The sequence below is a fragment of the Stenella coeruleoalba genome, assembly GCF_951394435.1.
Source record: "Stenella coeruleoalba genome assembly, chromosome: 10".
Classification (NCBI taxonomy): Eukaryota; Metazoa; Chordata; class Mammalia; order Artiodactyla; family Delphinidae; genus Stenella; species Stenella coeruleoalba.
Window position 1 is genome coordinate 45752175 of NC_137156.1, and position 17517 is coordinate 45769691.

General features: G+C 40.5%; 1 protein-coding gene and 1 pseudogene across 10 annotated transcripts in view; both read left to right on the plus strand.

Annotated features, from left to right (window-relative positions):
- PRIM2 (DNA primase subunit 2) overlaps positions 1–17517 on the plus strand; it is a 278733-nt gene that overhangs the window by 163313 nt on the left and 97903 nt on the right. The window lies entirely within an intron of this gene.
- LOC307192827 (small ribosomal subunit protein eS7-like) lies at positions 10592–11698 on the plus strand (annotated as a pseudogene). The gene has a single exon. The product of its transcript is annotated as a small ribosomal subunit protein eS7-like (transcript).

Sequence of the window (17517 nt, forward strand, 5' to 3'; positions counted from 1 at the left end):
TCATTGTCAACTAGAGTTTAGATTAACTACTGACATGTCTTTTTGAGTCCTTGAAACTTGCACAAACTGTACATTCATTTAGGGCTTTCATTCTCTGTGGAAGTCACTTGTGGCTGTTTGCTAAGCAACCAGGGCTAGATGCTACATGTAATATGCACCAACTGATGTTGCTTCTCTTATTATTATTATTAAACCAAATGGTTTCTTGTTTTATTACCATGTCAGAGACATCTGTATGTGGGGTGGGAGCTGATGTGCATAGTTGGACACTTCCTGTTACAAAAAGTAACCTTGTGGAAAGCCTTTCAAGTATATTGAATTGTCTCTTGGCTGTCTAAATGTAATGTTTTTCTTTTACCTTCCTTTTGCTTAGGGCAAAATAGGAAAGAATACTGTTTGGCTTGAAAGGTGCTAATGATAATCTTGTTAGGAAAAAATAATCATCATTGATTTGCATGAACTGTATAGTTTAAATATAACCTAGAAGGGGTGGTGGATATTAGGAGGTTGAAACTGAAATCATTATTAGATCTAATTTTGTTTAGTGCCTCTGATGATCAAAGAGGAATGATGAGTAGTGTTTTAATTAAGTTTGTCAATAAAATTAATTTGGGAGATGATACCAATACCCGCAAAAATTGAAGTAGCAATACAGAGAAATTCTCAAGTCATTTTACAGGACTTAGACATTCAAAGAGAATTAGTATAACACTTTGCCAACCTAATAATTTAGTATATTGCTTAACAATATATATCATTCTGAGAATGTAGAAGTGCTTTGTCCAGATTTTCTTAGTTGAACCTAGTTATATAGTTAAAAGTTAAATTAACCACAGAAAGCATTTTGCTTCAATCTCTTATGGAAATGCAAGCTATTCGTTAGTAGTATCCATCAGTAACTGAGCACCTATTATGTGCCGGGGATTAAAAAAAAAAACAATTTCTGTTCTCAAGGAATTTACAGTTTTGATTTCATTTGAGAGATAGGCACTTAAACACATTACAACATTTGTAACCTTTTGAATGGAATTAAACACAAAGTACATTTCCTTAAGTGATGAGGCCATGAAGTGGTTGTTTGGATTCCACACCCCCTAGCACAGTGGTGGCTCACAGTGGCTGCTCAGATTGGACTGAACTTTGATCTCACTTGAGGGAGGATGTTGTCAGTGACCGTGAAGGAGAGTAAAGGAGGACAAGGGGGTGAATTGGACTGCTGGGATCGTAGGTTCAGTGGGTTAAGACATTTTAAAGTTGAGATGCTGGTGGAGCATATGTGGGGTGTTTAGTAAGTAGCTGAATATAGACCCGCAGTTTGAGAGCGAGGTTTATAGAGAGACATTTGCTAATCTCCACTATATAGGGGTGGTTAAAATCAGGGGGATGGTTGAGCTCACTCGGGGAGAGAATATAGAGTGACAAGAAAAGGAGAAATGGCCCTGAATAGAACCCATAGAAGTTAGTGTTTAAGTGACCTGTGATGGGCAGTGATGGAGGGAGGAGATGAGTTAAAAGGGAAGCCAGTAAAGACACCAGGGAGGAATCTCGAGTGAAACAGGAGCACAGCAAGGGGTGGTGGCATCAACAATGCTAAGGGAAAGCTTTCAGAAAGGTGAACACTGTTAAACGCGTAGGGAAGTCAGGTCAGAATCTCCTCACGTCAGTTGGATTAGGTGCATGGGAGCCATAGGTGGCTCAGCCCCCACCTTGCAGTGGTACAGATGCAAGTCTATCCCTGGGGTGGGGGTTGAGGAGGAAATGCGGAACGAGGCTGTGGGCATACAGGGAGCGTAGACTGCTCTTGGCAGAGCGAGGAGGAAAGGGGACTGTACCCATGAGTGTCATGGTTGAAGCAAGTGTTTCATTTTTCCCCGAAGGCTGGAAAGGTGAGCAATGTTTATCGGTCAGGGAGAAACGAGGTTTATGGGAATAAGGAAATAATTGAAGGGACAAGTATTTAGAAGAGGGAGGAGAACATGGGACCAAGAAATCAAACTGGCTAGTTTACAAAGTACTGTCCAAACTGGCTTTTTAGTTCATACTCAGAGCACCCCAGTGAGGATGGTAGATGGTTGTTTGTCATTAACCCTATTTTAAAGTTTAGTGATGGAGCCTCAGGAAGTTCATGTTAAATTCTGAAATGCCAGAGAGAATTTGTGTAAATCATAATTTCTGGTCTCCTCAAGTCACATATCATTACATACATCATCTAATGAGTCCACATCTCAAGGTGACTTTACACATCCTCACACATCACTGCATTTTCTAGGGTGAATTATATCATGTACTGATTTTCTAATTTGGAGATATATAAAGGCCTTGGGATATGTTCCTGTAAATGTAGAAGTTTATTGTATATAAGTGTCTTTGCTACCCTAATGTTGGTACCTATGGGATAATATTTATAGAAATGTATTAGACTACCAAGGGTGTTTATGTTAAAGATTGTTATTTATTTATTTGTTTTTGCGTTACGTGGGCCTCTCACTGTTGTGGCCTCTCCCGTTGCGGAGCACAGGCTCCAGACGCGCAGGCTCAGTGGCCATGGCTCACGGGCCCAGCCGCTCCGCGGCATGTGGGATCTTCCCGGACCGGGGCACGAACTCGTGTTCCCTGCATTGGCAGGCGGACTCTCAACCACTGCGCCACCAGGGAAGTCCTTTCCTTGTCTCTGGGAAGCCCAAGATTGTTATTTTTATTTATTGTATTATTTACAAATGCTAGGTGTAAATAGGTGAGACTGCAGAAGAAAACTTGTAGCCCACAATCTACATGTGATTACTTGGATATGATTTTTTTTTCCTTAAAAATAATGCCTTTTCCCACAGTGTGTCTTCCTCCTTCACCTCTCCACCTCAAGATATGAAGTGAATATTGTTCTCATTTAATATTTTGCCAATAAATTTAATGATTTTCCAATTCTTTAATTAAAAATTAAAGAATTTCAAAACCATGTATTTGTTACACTATTTTTCCTAATTTTATTAGCATATTTCAACCTAAGAATAAAATAGAAATCAAGTAAAGATAAGAGAAGCTAGCAAAGAGAAGCATTACCTGTAGTAAATGAACTGTATCACATGGATTAACTTGTAATGCATCCTGAATTTCTAAGCAGATGTTTATATTGACCTTTATTTGGAAATCATTTAAAATAATGAAAGCATCTTCCTTCAGTTGGTATTTTTTTTCCTTCAGTTGGTATTATTACCAACAATTATTTTGTAAATTTTTTTTCCTATTGCAGTACATTTGGTTGATATGTACACATTTCTGTTCATTCCTCCGAAGAATATGCTGACACAGATTTTATATCAGAAATGCAATCTCTGTAAGAAAGCTTTTCTCAATATCCATGGTGGTACAGTACCCAGCGTTTTCTTTTTGAATTACTTCTCATTTTGAAATCAGAAAATTGTTGGACGTTCATGTGTTAGGAAAGGTTTGGTAGATCAGGATGCCCACCAGGTGAGGGCTGAAGTGAGAGCCTCATTAACGTGGTCCACGGGCTCCAGCTGTTTGTCAGCTTTTCCTCATCACCTGTTTCTAAGCTCTGGCATTAACTTTAGATTTATTTCCTTTTCTACATGCAGCAACATAAGCTTTTAGCTCAGTGATTATTGTGAAGGTGTTTCAGGTGTCTTGTAAGATTAATAAATTAGAAAGAATGTGTTCTTTCCCATTATTTATGGTCTTTGAGTTATTTCTTTTTTCACGTTTGTATTGAAAATGTTTATGCCTTTTTAGAGATGTACTTTGTCAAGAGTGAGCATTTTATTAAAATCCTCCCATTGTGTTAAGGGCACTATAATGGATAGTCTGTGTACAAAGATGCTAAGAGATGTGGTCCCTCAGCTCAAGATGTTTATATGCTAACAGGAAAAGAAGACCAATCTACACACACACACACACACGCACGCACGTGCGCGCGGCTGTACTGAAATAGTTGCTGCAGCTTAATCAAGCAGAGGAAGGAGAGAGGTGTATGTGGCTTATGTTACAAATTTTATGTCATTTAATTTTTTTGATAAAATTTATAGTCACACTACATAAAATTTGGAAAAATAGAAGAAACGAATCCTGCTTCACTAATATAACCACTGCTAGGCTTTTGTTGTAATCTCTATATATTTTTACGTAATAATAATTTAAATGGTTAAACTTAAAAAATTTTTTTTCACTTAGTATGTCATACCCATGTAGCAAAGTAGAAGATTACTTTTCATGGTTCCATTTTTAAGTGACTTATAGTATTCAATTGAGGATAGATATATCTATCTTAACCATTCCCATTTTACTGGGTATTCAGGCTTTTTTTTTGGTTGAATAAAGCTGTGAAGAACAATTACAGAGTGTTAGCATCTTCTTTGTGGCCAGGTGAGGTCCACTGGGGAGAAGATATGTTGTGATGACTGCATTAAGAGGGATTGCAGCAGAGATGTTTCCCAGGAGACAGAGATAGGACAGAGAGCAGCAACAGCCTAGGTGGCTTATAGCTTTACAGGGACAAGAGAGGCGAGAAAGTAGCCGCGTCCTTAGCAAGTGAACCAGTGACTTGAAGAAGACAGAATTCAGGATGCTGAATTTTAAACCTTATTGGTGTGTCTAGATTAGAAAATTTTGTTGTAGCCATAATAAATTACCACAAATTGAATGGATTAAAGCAGCACTCATTTTTATCATACAGTTCTGTAGGTCAGAAATCCCACATGGGCCTCCCGCAGCTAAAATCAAGATGCCAGCAGGGCTGTGGCTGTTGCTGGAAGCTCTGGGGCAGAGTGTGCTGCTAAAGCTTATGCATGTTGCTGGCTGAGTGCAGTTCCTTGTGGCAGGACTGAGATCCCCATTTCCTGGCGGGCTGTCAGCCAGGGGCCCACATTCCTTCCTCTGCTTTCCCTGAGCCCCAGAGGCCTCTTTCTGGTCCTTGCGTGTGGTCCCCTCTCCGAGCCGGCAGCAGTGCATCAGTCCTTCTCATGTGTCAGAACTGACTTCTGCGACTGCATCTCTGCCCCCACCCTGAGAAAGCTTTCTGCTTTTACAGTCTCATGTAGTTACATTGCCCACATGTATACCCAGGATAATTGCCCCATCTCAAGGTCCTTAATCTTAATTTCATCTGCAGAGTCCTTTTTCCCACATAACCTAACATATTCATGAGTGAACATCTTTGGAAGACCATTGATCTGCCTATTAATGTGAGGGTTTTCTCTTGGGAGGTTGAAAACAGCTTTTAACATTACTTTGCATCAGTTTTACAAGTAAACCATCACTCTTAATTTATATACAATACTAAATTTCCCTGGGGTTTGTAGTTACGTCACTTTGTTAGCTTAACATGTTTTAAAGTTTAAAAAGGGTTAACAGTGATTTTTACAGAAATATAAAGTACTAATTTTCTTTTCAGTGATATAGAAAGAAGATAGGAGTCTTTCCTGTCTCTTCAACTGGCTATCTTGCCAAGGCAAATAGATACCTTTGTAAACAGTAGACTTTGTAATGAGGTTGTACGTAGTGGCTGTGACTTGTGGAGGTAAATACATGGTCACAAACCTTTATTCTAAGAGTTTGTTTTATTTATTATTAATTTAACACATATTAAGGGAACTACTTGGTGCCAGGCATGGTGTTAGGTTCTAGGGATACATGTTTATTTCTGCTCTTATAGGACTCAGTGTTGCTCAGAAAAGAGAGAATCTTAAAGTAATTATAGTAAATTATGATGGCTGTTAGCATAGTAGAGGTACCTGATTCTGTGGGGCACATAGCATTGTGGAAATCACAGTAGAGGGACATGATTCTGTAAGCACACAGCCTTGCATGTCACAGTGTTCTTGCAGCTTGTTCCCAAGTAGAAATGTCAGATTTCTGTTGGCCCTCTGACTCCAAGGTTTCTTAGGGATTTATGGATTGTGGATGCTGTCAGTCTTCCTGGAAAGCAAAGTTTATGATTGTTTATGTTTTTCAAGTAGTTTCATTGTCTGTAGTTTTAAAATTTCGTATTCTTCACTCTTTGGGTTTCTTTAAAATATTGATTGTCCTCTAGTTAAGTAATAAAGAAAATTAGTTATTTTACACTGTGTTAGGCATAAAGCACTAACAAGGTACAAAATGATGACTATGCTATGGACAATTTTCTTAAAAAGCCTGATAAAGCATTGTGGTAGTTACTGTAATATATTAGCAGTGAAAAAGTAATTTGTGTAGTGCTGTGCAGTAGAACTTTCTGTGGTGATGGAAGTGTTCTGTACCTGTGCCGTTCAACCCAGCAGCCAGCAGCTGCTTATGGCTGTTGAGTGCTTGAAGTATGGCTAGTGTGACTGAAGAACACGGGTTGTAATTTTATTTTAATTAATTTAAACTTAAGTAGCCGGTTGTAGCTAATGGTTATTGGATTGGACAGCATACGGTTCTCTGTCATATTTGAAATACGTTTACATAGTCATATATTTTTTAAAGTATAGTAATGGTTTCTAGATTAATGGATTTGGAGTTCCAAGTCTGAGGTGGCTATGGACGTAGTTCTAAGGGCTTGCGGCCACTGAGGGGTCTGAGGTCCCTGAGCCGCAGCAGCCCTGTGCTTCCGGGTGTGGGCGTGCCCTCCTTGCCCCCCGAGCCGCCCACCTGTGCAGGTGTTGCAGCAGGTCTAGTGCTCACGCTGCCCAGCTGGTGAGCTGGGGTTCTGTCCTGGGTCTTTCTGAGCCACCTGGTGCCACTTGTGGAAATCTTGTGAGTCTAAATGTTTAGTGAACCTAAGAAGACCGCCTGGCAACCAGGCACAATTCACAGTAAAAACAAAACACTTGATAGATTGGGCTGCGGACAGACCGACAGCCCAGACTCACTTAGGGTGTAGCGCCCTCTCTGTTGTTTGTAACTACTGTTTAGAAAGTAGTTCTAAAAAGATAACATTGATACAAAGGGAATAAAAAGCCCATTTTAATTGAGCTTCTGTGGTCCTTGGTGGACGGTGTACATACTGTCCACAGGAGGCCACTGGGGACCTTGGTCACATGATGTAACTGTGTCCTCTCAGCCTCACAAAAGGCTGCTTCTGGTCACTCAGCTCACACTCACCCCCAGGGCCTCTGTGCTGTCACCTGCTCTGTTTTCCTCACAGCAGCGTCACTGGCTGAAATGGTCATTTTTACGTGTTCATTTGTTTTTTTGGTGTGTGTTTGTCTGCAGTGTAAGCTCCATGAGAGCAAGGCATCCTTCCTTCTGTTTACCTCTCTCCCTGTTGCTGTAACAGGGACTGGACCTCAGGAAGACTCCTGAATGAGCCAGTGCTGGGAGAGAACACTTTTAGGTTTTAAAATTTTACCTCTCATTTAGGTTTTTTAAGCTACTAAATGTTGAGACTGGATGAGATGGTATAATAGTTTGGACAAAATGTTGGTGAATTTTCTGTCATTTCCAAGGAAAAGCTTTGGTAAAGAAACACTCTTTATACATTGTAGAAATTCAACACTGGTTTTGCCTTTTGTTTTGGGACTTGGGACTGTTTCTCCTGGAATCAGGAGCTAACCGAAGAGAGTCCTTTCTGTTTCTCTGTGTGACCTCAGAAGGATCCCCTTTCTTTCTCCCCAGTGACCTATCCAAATGTTGAAGACTGTATTTAAAAACAAAATAAAACCAAAGCTATTATGAACCTTGCTGTTTTGATCTATGAAACGAAGACCTTAACATAATGAGCCATTGTTAATGGCTGTGCAAGAGTGACAGAGTGTGTAGGAAAAGTGTGTGACGTGATCTCTGGATGTGACTTGTAATAATAATCCTCATTAGCTCTCCCCTTCTTCTCCCCTCCCTTCAAAACCTCCATCAAACCCCCACCTTCGTGTCCCTGGTTCTCTCTATTATTAGGGAACAAGTGTGAGGGGGCATCGTCGGGTGCTGTAGACCTGTGATAGCGCATCTCAGAAGCATCCCGCCCTCTGTACATTGTGGGGAAATGAGACGATGACCATCAATTTAACGTCTTAGTTCTCCTGTGTGTTAGAACTTTATTTCACGCCCACCCCGCCCTCAACGCCCTCAACTTTTCAGTACCAATCTCTCAGGCAGATTTCTTTATTGTAATCATTTGACTATCCTGGGTCAAAGTCAAGTCAAAACAGCCTCTACTTAGGGGTCATTATACTCCCAGAATATGCTAAGAATGTAAAAGGAGTATAAAATACATACTCATGGGGCTTCCCTGGTGGCACAGTGGTTGAGAGTCCGCCTGCTGATGCAGGGGACACGGGTTCGTGCCCCGGTCCGGGAAGATCCCACATGCTGCAGAGCGGCTGGGCCCATGAGCCATGGCCGCTGGGCCTGCGCATCCGGAGCCTGTGCTCCGCAAGGGGAGAGGCCACAACAGTGAGAGGCCCGCGTACAGCAAACAAAACAAAACAAACAAACAAAAAACGTACTCATGAAAATAGAGATCTTTGTTGGGGGCTTTAAGTGTGTATGGTGCAAACATCTATGTAGCACTGTAGTGTGACTATCTTATAGGGATGTATGTGTATATTTTACGTTTTAAATCAATTTTATTGAGGTATAATTTACATACAATGAAATGCACTCATTTTAAGGGTGCAATTCCATGATTTTTGACAATTGTGAGGTACAGATATTTTTTATAGAAAAATGAGGTGCAACTTTCAACTCTCTTGCAGTTCATTGGACTGTTGCAGCTTAGAAATGGGAATAAATAGAAAAATATGGACCATATGGGAAAAGATGAGGCCAACCTCAAAGAAAGAAGAGTAGTGATTGTGCTGTTTGTAGTTCTCACCTGATGTGGAAACCCATATGAACTTGTTTTTTTTATTGTGTATGTGCACCTCTTGAAATCATACAGCTTCTCTCAATTGTAGGGAAATATAGATCATTATCCTACGTATCGTCTGATGGTAGTTTTTCGGAGAGAATTTTTTTTACGTAAAATTCATGCTTGTGGAAAAATAATTTACATTCAGTTTATAACAGAATTTTATTGATTGTGTTCTCGTTTGGAGTAACTGCCGGGAAAATCCCTTGGGCTAACACAAGTGGGATACCATTTACTAGGGATTTAGCTGTAGAAAGAAATTCATTTCAATTTCAGTGGTGACAGCTATTGAGTGAATTTTCCTGTGATATCCTCACAGCAGGAAGTGATATATTGTAACTGTGGTTCCCTTGATTTCCTACACACTCAAGAAATCCAAACTGCAGGAATTGTGCTTTCTAAATGTCTGAATAGCCTAGCTTATGTGGTCAGAGTATTTTTTTTTAACATCCAAAGTGGGTAAAATTGTGATTGTAAAAGTGGATATTACGGGTGATGTTCAAAACCTTTGTTTCCTGTTTTTGAAATTGTTTTTCCATTTGTGCTATGATTACACCTTACTTCATGTAAGGGTTGTATTGGGACTTGGTATACTTTTATAGAATGATGATTTATAGAATGATTTATAGAATGATGTAGGAAATTACAGTTCATTTTGAAAGATGTATTAGCTTACTTTTTAATTTAAACAAAGAAATATGTTTCCTTGATGCAGAGATCAGTTTTGATTACTCGTGATGCTTTCTTCACTGCTTTTTTATTTGATATCTGTTTTTAAAATATGATAAACTATAGCTGCCAGATAGAAAGGAGTAAATAGTGCTAACCTCTTTCAAGAGTACTGGGGAATAGTTGACGAAGAAAGGAAATGTGTTTTATGTGTTACTATTTTATGAACCTCAGAGGCTGTTTGTTGGTGGGGAGGGAGGGTGTAGAGGTGCTCCCTGAGGATGGGAGGCAGGTTCTGTCTGACCTAGCCCAGGGTCCTGCGGTCTTCCAGACTCATACCCCCCCACCCCCATCCCCGGCCCCCAGCACAGCTTCTTACAGATGAGAGGAGAATGGATTGTTGTGATTAAGTGTTGAGGTGAGTCACGAAGCCCCAAAGACTCCCAGACAAAAATGTGTCACACATACACACACCCTCTCCCGCAGTGATTCCAGTTACCTCCAAGCTAATCAGAATTCACGATTGCTTCCCTGATAGTAGAAATGGGAGGGTGTGGCTCAAGTTTGGAACCTTGATTCCCAAGCACAGTGTTATGAAAACAAGCATATTTACAGTTGACTTGAGGCATTCCTTCAGTGGCCCAATTGCAGCTTGTATTCCACTTACGACCAGCAGAGTCTGATCTTCACTTGGCAAATAGAAGTCAGGGTAGGTCAATTGGCGTTTCTGCATGTGGACCTAGTCCTCAGGGGAAGCACTTGATTGCTTCGTGTCACTGTCCTCACTCTATGACAGTGCTGTCCAGAAGTATATGAGCACCACAAATATGAGCCACATGTGTAATTTTAAATTACTTCAGTGACATTAATTTTAGTAATATCTTATTTAACTCATATCCAGAATATCATTTCAACATGTAATCGATAGGAAAATTTATTAATGAAATGTTTTACATTAGTTTTTCATACCAAGTCTTTGAAATCCAGTGCAAATTTTACACTTATGGAACTTCTTAATTCTGAGTAAGCTGCATTTCAAGTGCAGCTTAGTCACAGTTGGCTGGTGGCTACCATATTGGATATGCAGCTCTGCAAAGCTGGGTTCCATTGAAACCTGCAGTGTTTGAGTTTGAAGTTTTGCACTGGGGAAACTTTCTAAGAGTGTAGCTGTAGATAAAACCTTCCAGATCATCAGGTTTTTCAAGGACATCTAAATTCTACTTTAAGATTAAATATTTCATGTGATGGTATAAAGAAGATAGGAAAGAAATACATTTTTTTCCTGATATTCAAGGGAAGAAAGTGGTGAATGTTAAAGAGTAGAGAGAAACAACAACCAAAACGTCCACATGTGACAAATTGAGGCCTGGATGATAATGATGATTACAATTTGAGTGAAGTATTGGCCGCATTGGCAAGATCCAGGCCATGTTTAGTTCCAGTGTGAAGATTGCCAAGCCCAGTGGTGTGAAGCCAGATGAGTTTGAGTTGGGCATCTCCCAGGTCCTTCTGAAGCTGGAGATGAACTTGTACCTCAAGGCCCAGCTGCGGGAGCTGAACATCATGACCACTGAGGAAATTGAAGTTGGTGGTGGTCGGAAAGCTATCATAATCTTGTTCCCATTCCTCAACTGAAATCTTTCCAGAAAAATCTAGGTCTGCTAGTGTGTGAGTTGGAGAAGAAGTTCAGCGGGAAGCACCTTGTCTTTATCACGCAGAGGAGAATTCTGCCTAAGCCAACTTGCAAAAGCCGTACAAAAAATAAGCAAAAGCATCCCAGGAGCTGCACTCTGACAGCAGTGCACGATGCCATCCTGGAGGACTTGGTTTTCCCAAGTGAGATTGTGGGCAAGAGAATCCGCGTGAAGCTGGTTGGCAGCCAACTCATAAAGGTTCATTTGGATAAAGCACAGCAGAACAATGTGGAACACAAGGTTGGAACATTTTGTGGTGTCTATAAGAAGCTCACGGGCAAGGATATTAATTTTGAATTCCCAGAGTTTCAGTTGTAAACAAAAATGACTAAATAAAATATTATTCACAATTAAAAAAAACAATTTGAGTGAAAAATCGTGTGGTAAACTCTTATAGACATCTCATTTGATCCTCACGGCAGTCCTCGGAGGGGGTACTTTCGTGACCCCTTTTGAGATCCCTGTTTCCCAGTGAGGAAACTGAAAGCAAAGTCACACAGTGAGTCTGATACCTGTGCTCCTCGTCAGTCTGCTTGGCTCACTCCCTTACTCTGCTGTACTCCCTGATTGCTTTGGGCAGATTGGACTTGGAAAAATTATGCAAATGAGGCAGAATTGCAGCTAAATCCTAAAATGTTGCAACTATTCCACTACTCCTTATTCCCTCCCTCAAGTTGCGTCACTAATCGGAAAACGGGAAAATGATTGGAGAGGTGTCACCCATTTTGCCAGCTGTGTCCTGTGGCATTTGTGTCTCAGCAGAGTTGTGATGGGCTGTCATGTGCTGAGATCAGGGCCACAGCAGGAAAGATTTTTTTCCTTAACCAGCTAATCTTGTCATGAGACCCACAAATCCACTTTCATATAATTTCTTTTTGTTTTCGCCTCTTATTTTCAGCACTCAAAAGCAACTCCCTGTTGAAATCTAAGTGCTCGTGTTGACATTGGTGGTGTATTGACCGAGGCTTATATTTCTGTTGTTTCTACAAAGACCAGGCATGGGTCTGCCTTTCACAGATCAGATGTGTGCATATGTGTGTGTTTCTGATTTACCTCTTTATATATCCACTGCATTTCTATTGTGTAGATTTGATGTTTGTGTGGTAGTGTTTGGGAGAACTGGTTCTGTGTGGCTGTGACTGACTCTGCCTTCCTGTCTCTGTTATGCCTCAGCCCTCCTCCCACCCCCCTATCAAATTGTTTAATTGGATTGAAAATAGGATCATGTCAAATATGGTTATGTAAATATGTGTTATGGATATTTTTGAAAGTGTCTTCTCCTTTCAACTCTTAATTTGTTGAAACTGTTGGTTTTACAATTTTCTGTTTACTGTGATTTTTAGCCTTATTGGAAAACTAACTCTGCTTACATCTTACTGTTTAATGAGCAAGACAATGTGGGAGGAAAAAGTTCCTCAGATGTGACTGAGTTTTAATTAAGTTGCATGTAGGCTTACTGAACAAATGCAACAGTAGGAAGATGTTTTTATATATTTTGTGTACCATTAGTTCTCTTATAGTAGATTGGATAACTTAGGACCATCACCTCAAGACAAAACAGAACAGAATAACCAAGGACAAACACTGAATTACTTCTGTGTTTGCAAAATTCAGTTTTCTTAGAAAATACTATTATGCACAGGTTTAGGTTTTTAAAGGTTTTAAACTTGACAAAACCTCAAGTTTTTATTAAAGTCATGATTTAGCACTATGTTATTGCAAAAGGAGGTAGAATTGGCTCTTTATTTTAACGGTTTTTGTTCAGAGACCTGCGTTTCAGGATCTACCTGCCCAGTTTCAGCTCTTTTTCCCCCTTGCCTCTGCAAGGGGTGGCTCTTTTGCCACCTAACCCAACATCTTCGTCTATAAACTGTGAAATTTCCTTGGCTTTGCTTGGGTCTTTCTGCCTGTCCATCTGATATGTGCTAACCCTCTAGATGTTGAGAAAAACAGACTTTTTTATTATCCCCAAATGTCACCTCCTTATCACATGCTTACTTTTAACAACCCTCCAACAACCCTAATAAACTCATGTCATATACTTTTCTGAACCGGATCAAAATTTAAAAATGTTTTAATACATATAAAGTTGTTCAACTATGAATGGTAAAAACACTAAAACAACCACGCCTGTGACTTTTCAGTTATTCCTTGACTGTGGTCTCCTGCTCTTCCCCTCTGCCACCCAGGCCCGCCTTCTCCCTGATGGTCAACCTCCTCTCCTTCGGCCTTGAGCTGGTCCTGCTGACTTGGCAGGCGTCTGCTCAGCTTGGGCACTGTGCTCAGTCATCTCAGCAGTGTTCTCACGACACTCAGAATCCTGGATGCTGTCCCTGGGCAGCTCCCTCTGAGGTGCCCTTTCTGGGCTGCATGTGGTTTGTCCTCCTCCCCCTGCTCTGAGAAGGGCCTGTTCTCTGCGGCCTTGTTGGGGCTCTCATCACCTCATCACGTCGTACTGTTTGGGTCATCTTTGGGTCCGTCACTACTTTGTGACTCTTCCTTGGTCACAGAAGTGCTTGATGAGGGATTGAGGAGCTGTACAGAGACCCTTGAAAGCTTTTTTTAAAAAGGTAGTTAGAAAAGGACAACAACTGGGATGTAGAAAAAGTCTCTTATAGAGAGCCTGACAATCTAATGGTATTTAAAAAAGTAAGGTTTGTCCTGGGTTTTCTGCATTTCTCTAGTTCTGTTTGGGGAGTGAAGGTGTTTGTGTTGCTTGTACAGTGCTGTGTAATTGCTACATTTTAGCAAACACACACTGTCGCCTTTCACCACAGACAGTGTTCTAATATAATTCAGTATTCATGGACCCACATCTTTATTGTTTTCACCACTTTTCTGGCTTTTTGGTGACTTGAGAAAAATGATACCATTTTACCTTCAGTGCCTTTCACCTGATACTCTAGCAAATAGAAGATAAATTAGCATACAGGATGGAAATAAATCACTATAGCTCTTAATCCCTTACTGTCCACATTTATGGATGAATAATTAATGCATAGTTTGACTTATGCTTTTTCTTTTTTTTTTATTTGTTTTTTTGCGGTACGCGGGCCTCTCACTGTTGTGGCCTCTCGCGTTGCACCGGACGCACAAGCTCAGCGGCCATGGCTCACGGGCCCAGCTACTCCGCGGCATGTGGGATCTTCCCGGACCGGGGCAGGAACCTGTGTCCACTGCATCGGCAGGCGGACTCTCAACCTCTGTGCCACCAGGGAAGCCCTGCTTTTTCTTTTTTACTTGTGGCAAATTAGTGGCTAAACTGAGAATTAAATCAGATCTTGACTTTTTAAGATTCTCTGATGAATCAAAACTTCCTCTTTACCCTTGTAAAGCAATTATACTCCAATAAAGATGTTAAAAAAAACAAAAAGAACATGGGCTTCCCTGGTGGCGCAGTGGTTGAGAGTCCGCCTGCCGATGCAGGGGACACGGGTTCGTGCCCCAGTCTGGGAAGATCCCACATGCCGCGGAACGGCTGGGCCCATGAGCCATGGCCACTGAGCCTGCGCATCCGGAGCCTGTGCTCCGCAACGGGAGAGGCCACAACAGTGAGAGGCCCGCGTACCGCAAAAAAAAAAAAACCAAAACTTCCTCTTTATATTTGGCAGGATAGTGATTAGTGACATGATTTGATTTTTGTGGCCCATTAAAATGTTTTTTGGTCCACTGTGTTGAAAAAAATGACATTTGTGTTACCTCTCAATTTATTCTCTTATGGAAGGTTAGAAGCAGGAAAGCTTTTATGCTGACTAAATCCCCTTTGTTAAAGCTGTACATCAGTGACAGCGAGTGTTTCTTAAAGCTGTGAGTATTTAAAATGAACTGAAAATAGTATTTTCTGCTGGGTTTGTGTGTGTGTATATCGAACCAATTAGAAATTGTTTTTACTGTTAAAAATTACAGTAAAATTTTTTTTAAAATTAAAAAAAGTTATAAAAAGTTTTTACTACTTTTTCTGTTTCCCTAGTACCATGATTAAGAATTGTTTGTTCATAAAGTTAACCAAGTTTTTAAAATCATGAAACTAAGACTATATTTTGACAGTTCATTATGTATGTTTTTGCTCATTAGTGTAGCAGCTGCATTCATTTGGAAGCTGTGTGATATGAAGCTGCCACTGGGTTCTGAGTGTGGTAGAAGGTGCCTTACCTGTCCTGGGGGCTGTTAGGAGTCTCATCTCGTAACATCCCTGTGCACTTCCAAGTAAAAGCCAAAGGTCCAGTCTCATAAGCTAATGTGAATTGTTATTAAGGATTTTTTTTAAAAATAAATTTATTTATTTATGTTTGTCTGCGTTGGGCGTTGGGTCTTCGTTGCTTTCCCCAGCCTTTCTCTAGTTGCGGTGAGAGGGGGCTACTCTTTGTTGCGGTGCACGGGCTTCTCATTGTGGTGTATTCTCTTGTTGTGGAGCACGGGCTCTAGGTGCGCGGGCTGCAGTAGCTGTGGCTCGTGGGCTCTAGAACGCAAGCTTAGTAGTTGGGGCGCACGGGCTTAGTTGCTCTGTGGCATGTGGGATCTTCCCGGACCAGGGCTCAAACCCATGTCCCCTGCGTTGGCAGGCGGATTCTTAACCACTGCGCCAGCAGGGAAGCCCCAAGGATTTTTATTCTTTTATGGCAGCACTATTTGTTCCTTTTTCTTTTACCTTGATTGCCTTCCTTTATCCATCTATTGCCATTACTTTACTGAAGGTCTTTTCAAAAACTTCTCTTGCCCGGAATGTTGCAATATTCTTCCAACTGGTTTTCCATTTCCCAATCCCTCCCTTTCTAGTAATTTCTCTACACTGCTTTCTTTCTCGAGTATAAACCTGATTATGTGAATTCTTGTCCAAAATCTTTTTATGGTTCTTTCTGCCTGCAGATCATTGGATACACTGCTTCTCATGATTTGCCTTTCTTATATCTGAAAATCCTCCCCCTTGGCTTCATCTATCCATAACTGTTCAAGTATGTATTAAATAGCTGTGACGTAACAACTCCTTTAACCAATATATATGTTATGCTTTCTGATTCTGAATGAGTGGAAGAGGAATCTCATTCCCAATTCTTATGCTTCAATTCTTCATTTCTGTCACTTTTCTTCCAGGGTTCCACACTTGCCCTTACTGGGTTGGCTGGTGACCATCTTCTTGTCTATTTATAATAATTTTAGAAGTATGATGTCTGACGGTTTCCTTATATTCTCTCTGTAGTTATTTATACCCAGTAAATTCTTTGCATTTATCATTGCTACCATTCTCTTTCTTACTTTTTTTTCTTGGAATTTGGTCCCTTTGCATATTCTATTAAAACTTTGAGGAACAAGCATTTTATACTGGCATTCAGGCAAACATATGTGTCCTCTTTATACATCTTCTCTTTGTACTTTGTATACTGCATTAATCTGGGCTGAGAAAACTACTCAGTGACTATAATCATGTTTGTACATCATTTTACCATTTATACTGGACTTTTGTATTTGTTCATCTATTTGAGCTGAACGGTTCTGTTAGATGATCGTGATCAATTTATAGCCTAAAGCTTACAGGGGTCAATGGAGTGGGCTAGCATCTCCCAACTGGGGGATGACTCCTCTACAGGATCATGCTGCCTCCCTTCCCATCCTGTTTTATTTTGTTTTGTTTTGTATTCCTCTGTACTTACTGGTCAAGACTGCAGTTGCTCTGTGTACTGGAATATGCTTTACTGATTTTAATTAGCACTTCGAATTTATTAGTTCATTTGATCTCCCCAGGATTTCTGTTAGTTAGGCAGACCTGGCCTTATTAATACCATTTTATAAATGAGAATGTGCAGATTACCAGTTTGCCAAACCAATGATTTAAAGAACAAAAACAAAAGCAAGTCTTCAGACTCGTAGCTTATGCTGTTTTCATTGCCTTGTGTGTAAGACATATTGGAAAGTGAAATATGTTTTTATTTGGGGGGATTTCACTGAAACAATTCTCTGGTTGTGTTCTATATTAAAATGTAAAATATTAAAATTAAATGGCAGCTGTTGGTTTAACTTAGCATGAGTTTTGTGTGGCATGGCACTACTATGATAAAGGGAATGGATAGAGTCCAGTGATATGCTGTCAGAAATTTGTTACTGGAGGGAGAAATAATACCAAAGGCAAGAAGATGTGTTTTAGGTGCAGGATCATTCTGTGTCACTCTCTGGCATTCTGCTTGTCCTGCTCTCAGAGTGATTCTCAGGCCATTCTTAGCCCATGGAGGGAGGACTGTCGGAAGGGGACATCTACACTTGTGACAGTCTCCTTGCCAGTGGCTGCAACGTCCCGAGATATCCAGTAGTTTTGCTTCATAATCCGTACCCATTGTTTAATCA